Raw genomic sequence first — 9,534 nt, 5'->3', positions numbered from 1 at the left:
AAAAAAAAAAAAAAAAAAAAAAAACAGCGAAATAACAGATGGAAATTTCTGGGTAACGGCCAGTTGGTCGTCTGTCTGTTCTAGATATGAATCTGCGGCCTTGCGACGCGTTTATGCCCGTGAGTAACGACTTTTGAAACGCCACTGTGGCGGGGAATTAGGACGAAGGTAATTTGCGTCCAAGAAGGACGGCATCCGTTCGTTTGTGTTGTCCTACGACGCTTTTGTTTGGCACAATGCGCGTATCGCTTCGTTACACACAAGGGAGGTATACGCGCGATGTCTGGTTTAGCCTTTACGCACAATGATCGACCTCGGGCTCGATTAGCTGGTGTGTGCGTGTATGTTTGCGCGTGACTCATTAAAACAATTATCGCACTTAGTTAAACAAGAGATTAAACGTTATAATTACGCGTTAGCGCGCGGAATCACCAGCGTAAGAGCTAATCGATAGCGCTCCGCGTCGAGGAATGCGTTAAACATTGATGGAATGACAAGTGTGACACGTGTACGTATATATAGTTATCCTCTACTATTTCTCGCGCGCGATAACTAGGAGAGGCGGCGACAGCGGCGACTTGGCTTAGAAAGAGTCTGGAGGCCGGAAGCGTTCGACTCATGGATAAATAAAGGTCTTCGAGAAAGATTGCTCCCGGGCTCTCTCTCTTTCAGGCCACTCTCCCCGAAGGACGAGCGTCGACCGATTAAGACGCAGCAATTATTGGCTCGAGACCAGTTCCCGCTATTCCAGTTCCACGGCGGGTCTTACGTAACCGCGATTGTGAGATCGCATAAATAATCTCCATGGATCCGTTATCCGTTGCGGGCGTGAATGAGCCGTCTCTTCCTCTCGGTTAATGGTTATTTTCGTACACTCGGCGCTGTACACGTGGTGCTGTTTCATTTACCAACTAATCGAACGCTATCAAGGATCTCTTTCGATAAGAAAAGAATCACATTTCTCTTTCTTTCTTTCTCTGCCTACGCCACTGTCGATTTCGATCGACTCTCATTTTCTTCGCGAGATATACCGATACGATCTCTAAGTTCTGATCTCTAAGTTTTTTAAATTGTCTCGAGTACCGCTATCCTCTCACCCACGCGAAAGGTGTCCTTCGTTAGCGTCAATGTCTCGTCATTCTTCTGAGAGCAAGGTCGTTCAATCAGCCGCCGGTTAGCCGGATCTTCTCATAGTCGCGTGACAAAGTAGCAAGTCTCCATCACGTAATTTTGCATTGCGTAAATAGCGCAGCGCTGAGGGGCATACTCAAGATCTCGCCTATCGTTCTGCAGGGCGCGCTAAAAATTGCAAAATTGATGGTATCGACGAGTGATTGATCGGACGAGTACGAAATCCAGTGATTTCGTTGCGAGCAAACTCCCCTATCCCTGTATTCGTCAGTGTGTTTGCGACTTTCTCTACGATTACGAGCATATGCGCCAGCGAAAGGGTGCATTCTGCGTCTACTCGCGTTTGTTTCGCAGGAAAGTAGGTTTACGATCGAGCAACAGCGCCTATTCGTCTCTGTCTCTCTCTTTCCCCCTCCCCTCCCTCTCTCTCTCTCTCTCTCTCTCTCTCTCTCTCTCTCTCTCTCTCTCTTTTTTCTCTCTCTCCTTTCCTTTCCTCGAACATCTCAATATTTATCTTCATTTGCATCTTAAAGGACGCAAGATATAGAACGTCACGATCGATATCCTGGTGTATTGCATTGCATACTGCATTACATACGCAATCGATAATATCTTTCTTGGTCTTGAGGCAAACTATTTCAAAACTTTATTAAAGTCTTAGGCTTTCCTTACCTTCAGGAATCACTGGGCCCAAAAATATTCGTTTCCAATATTTTATTTTTATATTTTACATTTTGCAATACAAAGATTGCCAACCATCAGACATAAAAGTAATCAATCAATAAAATAAAATTAATCAATTGTCTAGTATTGTAAGAGTCGGAGAGAAAAGTATATCGGAACGTCGCTGGGACTCGAACCTGTCCCAATACATTCTCTCTTGTCTTCTTATTATATGTTATTGTTTTCAGTCAGTACGGCGCCACGCTATCCTTAATTCGCTCTTCAAATCCCACACTCGGCCAGCCTGATAATAACATTCGTTCTCGAATGTGCTCTTACTAATATTAGCCACTCTAAACACGTCTTCTAATACCCGCTCATCGGCAAATGTCCTCTATCTACGGCCACAGCCAATAACACACACCAAATTGCACAGTATGCTGGACATGTAGACACACTTCAAGTATAAAGAGAGTCAGATTAGAAAAAAATATCCTGCCGACTGTACAATTTTTCCATCAGGTTTGAGGAGGTTATAATCATTATTATCACGTTGACAACCGAGACGGCCTTTGTTATGTGTTTACCCGGGTCATATATAATAATGTTGCGCAATTGACTGAAGAAAACTTCCGGGTATGCCGGAGAGTTTTTTAGTTACACAGTATGTAGAAAGTCTCGCGCTCGATTGATTGTAATAACATTCCGAAATCGGGCCACACGTTCACTTCAATTTATTGTAACGTGTCCACGAAGGACATTGTATACGCGTGGACGGAAGCGTCGGTAAAAATGAGATAGCTGTTACCCGCAACGTCCTGTGTCGCGTTTCAAGATCGGCGATGATCTCGCAATTGCGATGCGACCGTACTTGTGGGAACGACGATCATGATTAAAAACCGCAACTTCCTTCCGAGGTGCGGCCCGCTAACAAAGATACGTTACTTTCCTTCCGCAACGTTCAGATGCACTCAGTAGATGCATTGATTCGTGGTATCTCGCGATGAATACACCATCTGATCAATCATTTTCCCGCACCTAATCATTTTTATATGAATGATAAGTTTTTTTCTTCAATTTTAATGCCGGATTATTTTGACACTTTTATTACCGCGAGGATAACTGTCGTTTCTCTTATCGCGATTGTTTACCAACGGCCGTCTCCACAGTAGCATTAGTGATAATTGATCAAGCTGAAACGGTTAATATATTAGCTGTCTAATCGGTGCAACTAATATCGCTTTGAGAGAATAAACGTGTTCCGCAAAATCGCGAAACGAAAGTTAGTAAGTGTAACAATACGTGTCCGAATGACGAAGGAAGTTGCTCACGTTGCCTCGCTTTTGTTACAGCGCTCAAATGAGAAGAAGACGGAGAAGTTCTTCCTCTGACCTTGCGACGGAGTTGAGCGGCGGGACTTAAAGTGCGATAGCAGTACCGTAATCCTGACCAATCAGCGAACAAACAGACGCGGCGGGAATAAAGGTGAGTCTAATTGGCACAATTTATATTCAAACGAGAGAATCGCGGCCTTGACTGTTCATGCTCTTCTTGTGTGTTGACGAAATTGATAACCGTTTGCACGAGGCGGGATTATATCGGGTCATTACGAAAGAATGCACTCGTTAACCCAAGTTGTATTAACTAGCTGTATGCATGAGGAAGAGAAGATCAGTATACGAGACAGTTAAGTACCGACATTGTCGAATGCTTCATTCAAAAAAATGTTTTGCTAGTCTAGATAAAATTCTAAATGTCACAAGAGAGAGAGAGAAAGAGAGAGAGAAGAGTTAGAATTTATCACTGTCCTTTTTTATATTTGCTAAAAAATTGTTTGTGCCATGTAAAATTTACAACAGTAGTATCACTCTAACAATATCTGCAAGCAAATTTAGATAGATATAAGAATTGTACATTTGTTTGTCTCTCGTCTCTAGTCTTTTTTGTGTATCACAGTCACTTTTATAAGAAATATAACTGACCTTAATTTAAATGGGTGCCACAGAGAGACTTTTTTGCTAAATTTCACCAATAGCTCAGACAGAAATTCTGTCTCTGTCATCTATGATTTGATTGAATAAAAAATACGATATCGCAGTATTTGCTGATCATTTATCTATCTTAGCTAATTTCTCGTATCTAGATAATTTTCGTTATGACTCCAAGACTGTTTTTTTTTTAATGTTGAGTGCAAACAAGTCACGTTATTTCAGTTCGATTTTATTTCTATTCACGGACATTTATACTCTTATCGAGAAATATTGAGAACCAAAACGTTGAACGGGAAATGAATTAGTTCGTTATCGATAAGAAACAGCTGCCAGGAATATTATCAAAGTATCGTCCAATAGTTCCGGGATATCTTGTGGATAAGACTAAGAAAGTCGAAAAAAACGTTATAGAATCTCTATCTAGAATCTGGAATATTGATATATGCTGCTCACGAGAAGTCTAACTGGCTTTGAATATTCCAGCATTATATTATTCACCAACGCTGTCTTACTATTTGACTTTTCGTGATCATTCACCAACTTAAATTTTTAATTTTTTGCATCATAATTATGATTACTATGGGAGAGATTCATATAATACATGTTTTCAAAGTCAGCTAGCTGTTCCTCGTCATCGTTCCTCGTACATCCAAATTTGGAGCTTTTTGCTAATTACTACTATTAGGTTAAGATTTTGTGCTTTCTCTCTCTTTTATCAGAATTACTTAGATTAAATTAAACATTCCAAATCAACTAATAACGTTACTGCCTCATTATTTTATTGCCAACATTACGCATATTAGTTACATATTTTTCCTTGTTATATATTTGTTTTCTTTTTTTCATGTACTGTTAACCGACCAATTAATAATTAAGTAACATTATTATTATCAGCGCGACGAGCGATATTGCTTTGTTGAGTCGTTGTCACTGAAATGATAAAACGTCGAGGACATCATTTGATTCCGCAATTATCGATAGGATATCGCCCTCCGGGGAAGGTCGCGCACGGACTTTGGTCGTTTAGTCACGACGAAGGGGCCGATATTGGCGGTGGCGTTTTTAATTGATTTGCAGCAGGCACATTGGGTGTTTTTCCACACCTACGTCTCGATCGCGCATTTTTCACCTCCCGTCATGATTACTCTGAAAAGACGCTTTCTTCTAACAGTCTGTGCATTAGTAAAGCTGCGCTTCGCTTCGAGGATGGTGGGATCGTCGTTGGATATCGGTTCCGCGAAGTATTCTATTTGTCTCGCGTACATATCTCGACTTATCCGCGTAATATTCTCCTAATTCGTAAGCCACGATAACAACAACAACGACCGATCGACCAAAGTTTTGTAACTGCACTGCTCGCATGTGCAATCTCGGTCACGTGTATGTCTCGCATTGCAACACGCGGCCGTTGCTTAGTGTGCGTGCATGCGGCTAAAAGAGCCGTCGTCGAAGGACGTCTCTGATGAGACGAGTGTGCGTAGGACATGGTGTGTCGCGCGCATTGCTCCAACAACAACGGCTATTTTCGAGTAATCGACGTATCGTCGAAGGTCGAGGAATTTGACCTTCAACTCTGTCGCGCCGTTAACCCGTGAATGTTCGCGCTATAAGCGCCGCGCTTAAATCGGAAAGTATTTTCTTGCCGCGCGCGGCAATCGAGCGAAATATCGTTTTGTCGTTTTTTCCCCCGTTTCACACTCTCTCGTCTGTTTTTCCCTCTTGATTCCCGCGGGAACAAGGAGAGGGAACAATTTTCTACAAACATATAAATACACGAATTTATCGTACACGAGTGTACGGCAAGTCGCGCGTTTTCTCCGGTAGAACAAAACGCATTCGAGTCGCGACAGAGTAGTCGGATATGATCTCGAACGGATTGACGCTCGTATATATGTTCGTGTCAGGATGCATCTGTCATTCAAGGTGATCCTTTATCATGCGAAAGAGTTCTACTTTTACGAACTGTTGGAACAGATCTGTGTACAAAGTTCTCAGCTTCTTGGAATTATATACGCGGCCTGAATACTCGCGTTTGTGCGTTAAATCATCGAGGTGATCGAAGAGGGTTATAGTCGCGCCATTATGACGTTAAAATTCACGCGTTCGCTCAAGTTATGCGCATTTTCCTTTATTCTCGTACATATGAAAAAAAAGTGAATTATCGCGACCTTTGTTATCTGTCGATCATTCGCGCGACAGTAAGAGAGCGTGGGAGATGAATGTGCGTGTAATTTGCGGACTGAAAAGACATAATGCGTTCAGCAACACGTATTAGCAATTTGCTCTTATTAAGACGTTAACGTGAATCTAAGTATTCTAACGCGAGCCACACGATTTTCCGATTAATGCGCATCCCCCTCCTCCCCCCTCCCTCTTGCCCCCGGTTGCGCGCCAAGCGATAGGGGAATCACGCGTCCTGCATCCTTGAACTTGGCATCACACGCCGTACTCTCTCTCGTCTCCGCGCATCCCTTCCCGTCTATATCCGCTTCTTCGCATTCAGCGCGCCTGTTTGTGCCACGCGACTGATAAGGTCCGATTGTCACCGGTGCGCATTTTCTCCGTGGCTTTTCCTGACTCGGTTCACGGTCGCGGTCGAAGCACGTGTCGATCCGACGCGCATTAATATCTCGCAATAATTACTATGAAAAGTAATAACGTACGCGGAAAAAATGATGAAGTGTGTTCCAGGCGATAGTACTCGACGGGATACACACACACTTGACCTCATTTTAGGAGATCAATTTCTCAAAAGAGTTCAAAAATTTTGGGAAAGTTACCAACGGAACAGGAAAACGTTCACCCAAAGTGTACTCCAGGCGATAGTACTCGACGGGACACGCAATCTGGCTAAGTGTTGTTAGCAAGGTCGCTTTCTCGCATATGAGCACGTTAGGCCCTAGCGCGCACGCGCTAGAAAGCTAGCCCTGCTACCAACACGAACTCAATCTTAGGAGAGCGACTTTTGGATGTTGAAAAATTATTTTAAAAATTTTGAAAAAATACTTAAAGTGTATGTGTACGCGCGCGCGAAGGAACAGAAAAACGTTAAAGTTTTTCTGCGCTGCGCTTTCTCGCACGTATAAGCACGTTAGGCGATGAAACGGAGAAATACGGAGGGCAAAAGTCGCTAATAAGACTACGACTATATCGCTACGCGCTATTATTGGAAAATTATTGCAACACTCGGGTTCGGTGAAAATAACGTAAAGACAAATTGACTCGGCGCCACTTATTTCTGCGTATTTCCCGCGATTTATTACAGCGTTTTATTATGAAGCAAAAAGAGGGAGGAGGCAGTTCTTTTGGTAGTCATAAAACCGTTATAAAACTTTGCTTCGTATGATGAGTGTCGAGCCGAGTCGAGTCGAGAAGCCGTGCAGAAGCTTTTGAATGGATAGGCTCTCCGAGGGCGAATTTACCCGGCCTTGGCCTCCGACTCACTTCACTGCCGTGCTGATACCAGACGTAGTAATATGTCGTCGTAATACACGGCCGGTCTCCGAGGAGAAGTGTTTTTACGAGAAGAAACATTCACGCGAAAAAGAGAGAAAGGACGGAAGAAATTCTCGCGACATTATTTAATTGACCTTTTCGTGAAAATGTGATGCTTTCCGTGTAATGAAAAGCACGTGGTATAGATCGTCATACTTTCATATCACGTAACGAGTATTTTCAATAGACTGCATTCTCCCGCTCGTTATATCATGTGAATCAATGAAAGAAAGAGGGAATCGCGATATTTAGGTGATTAGCGAATAATCTTCCTTTTCATGTTAGGAGTCTCTCAGATTCCAATCTCGAGGTCTATTTTAACGATAATAAAACACCCCTAAAACGATAATAGTCAGGACGGCGAAAATATTATGTCCTTGACAAAGAATAAGCGAAAAGATACCGTAGGCACGTGCGCGCTCTTGGGGAATTTGGAGGTCACTAGCTGTGAAAATGACCTCTCTCCCTCTGATACGCGCCCGTGTTATCTTCGCTCCTCTCCCGACTCGTATATATTGCGAAGGATCTCGCCACCCTCTTGGAAAACTTTAGCCCTCGAGTCAAGGTCGATTCCGACTCATATCGTTTTCGCTATCCCTCTCCTTATCGTCTCGACTTTGTATCCCGCCGGCATAATCGTCGACAATATACCGTTGATTATCAAAAGATCACGAGACATAACAGACACTTGTATGACTTTTATTTTTAACGTTAAATATTTAATGGCTAATTGTAAGAATTACTACGAAAGGAACAATCACATTTAAACACAATTGGCTCTTTGAAGTGCTCGAGTGCATCTCGATGTTGGAAGAAGTTAGAATGGTTTGGCGAGATTTGAGTATTCGAACGGCAAAAGCACTTGCTGTACCATAACTTTTTACCTTTGACCTTCAACCCATTTCCCAGTTGTGACTCGCGTTTCCATCGACAATGACACCCACTTCTAACCTGCCTCGAGTTAACTGAGTTTCTCAAAAGGTCAAATCGCTGCCCACCAAGCGGAGGTTTCCGGATACTTCGGAGTCCAATCGTTAGGTGTAGTTACGAATTAAGCCATGTTGTATCGTTCGACATAATTCTCACCTTGAAATTTTGAGAAACGTTACGCGAGAAAGCGAATTTTCTCAATTATTCGTGGCATAGTCTGTAATCATGTTCGATGTTTCGTATGTAGATTCTTTGAAAACGATTTACTCGCTCACTTGGTCGTTTTATTTAAAAAACTTGTTTTAAAAATATAGAACTTTTTCCAATCTTTGTGCGAGACATGAATATTCGAAAGGATTTCTCAGATTCTCGAGTGTTCTTGTTTAATTAAAGGTGACTAGGTAGTAGTCGAGTATAATTCGCGCGTTGGTCGTAACAGATTTGTCTTCGGACACTTCCAGGAAAACGAGATGGAAGATGCTGATTGCACGCCCATCATTTAATCAGAAAGTGACACGCGCGTAACGGGTTAACCCGACACGCGTAAATAGCTGCCTGTTGCTATGGATGAGGAGGTGGGACGCGATGGTGGGTCGTTGCTAGCCGGGTTGGTGCACCCCGGTGCAAGCTGCATCGATCCGACATCCTACCCGGTGCAACAACCCACGCATACTGACCTCACGCGTCCCTGTAGCTCGCGGAAGAAACTCTACGGCACTCGGTGCTGTACAACTCGTTTTACGGACGTTAACGTTAAAATACAATATTGGTAAAGCTTACGACGCTCATTTTATTGCTGAGTGTCGTTAGTTATATACGTTTCATGGCAAACAGCAATGAAACATCGTACGATGATTAATAGAAGAGCCGCTTTATGTTGATTTCGTTTACGCCCACGATCTATCGCTTTGATCCGTAACATTTTGTATCGCTACAGACTGATATAATGTGATGAAAAATATCAATATCATCATTAACAAAAATTGCGCAATATCCTGTCGCTCCTATCTGCTTTAATTTTGTCCTTGACTATTCCGTCAGCCACATAGAATTTCAATGAGAGGAATATACCCGAGTTGAAATTTTAGTTCTACATTAATCCTGCAAATCCCGTCGAATTGGAAGGATTAATGGAGAATCTCAAAATGTAACATTGTATAAGCTATTATTTTACCTGCTACAACTAAATGTTTTAGTCGTTTTCTCCATATGGAATTGTCCTTTTATTTATACTTTAAAATTATTTAATATTTCATTATTTCAATATCTACATTTAGTTTTTCCTTTCCATCAACAATGTATTAATTATATATTATATATACAC

Source organism: Odontomachus brunneus, unplaced genomic scaffold, assembly GCF_010583005.1.
Source record: "Odontomachus brunneus isolate Ranch 3 - 2012 unplaced genomic scaffold, Obru_v1 Obru_scaffold_176, whole genome shotgun sequence".
Taxonomy (NCBI): domain Eukaryota; kingdom Metazoa; phylum Arthropoda; class Insecta; order Hymenoptera; family Formicidae; genus Odontomachus; species Odontomachus brunneus.
Note: the sequence above shows the minus strand (reverse complement) of the source record.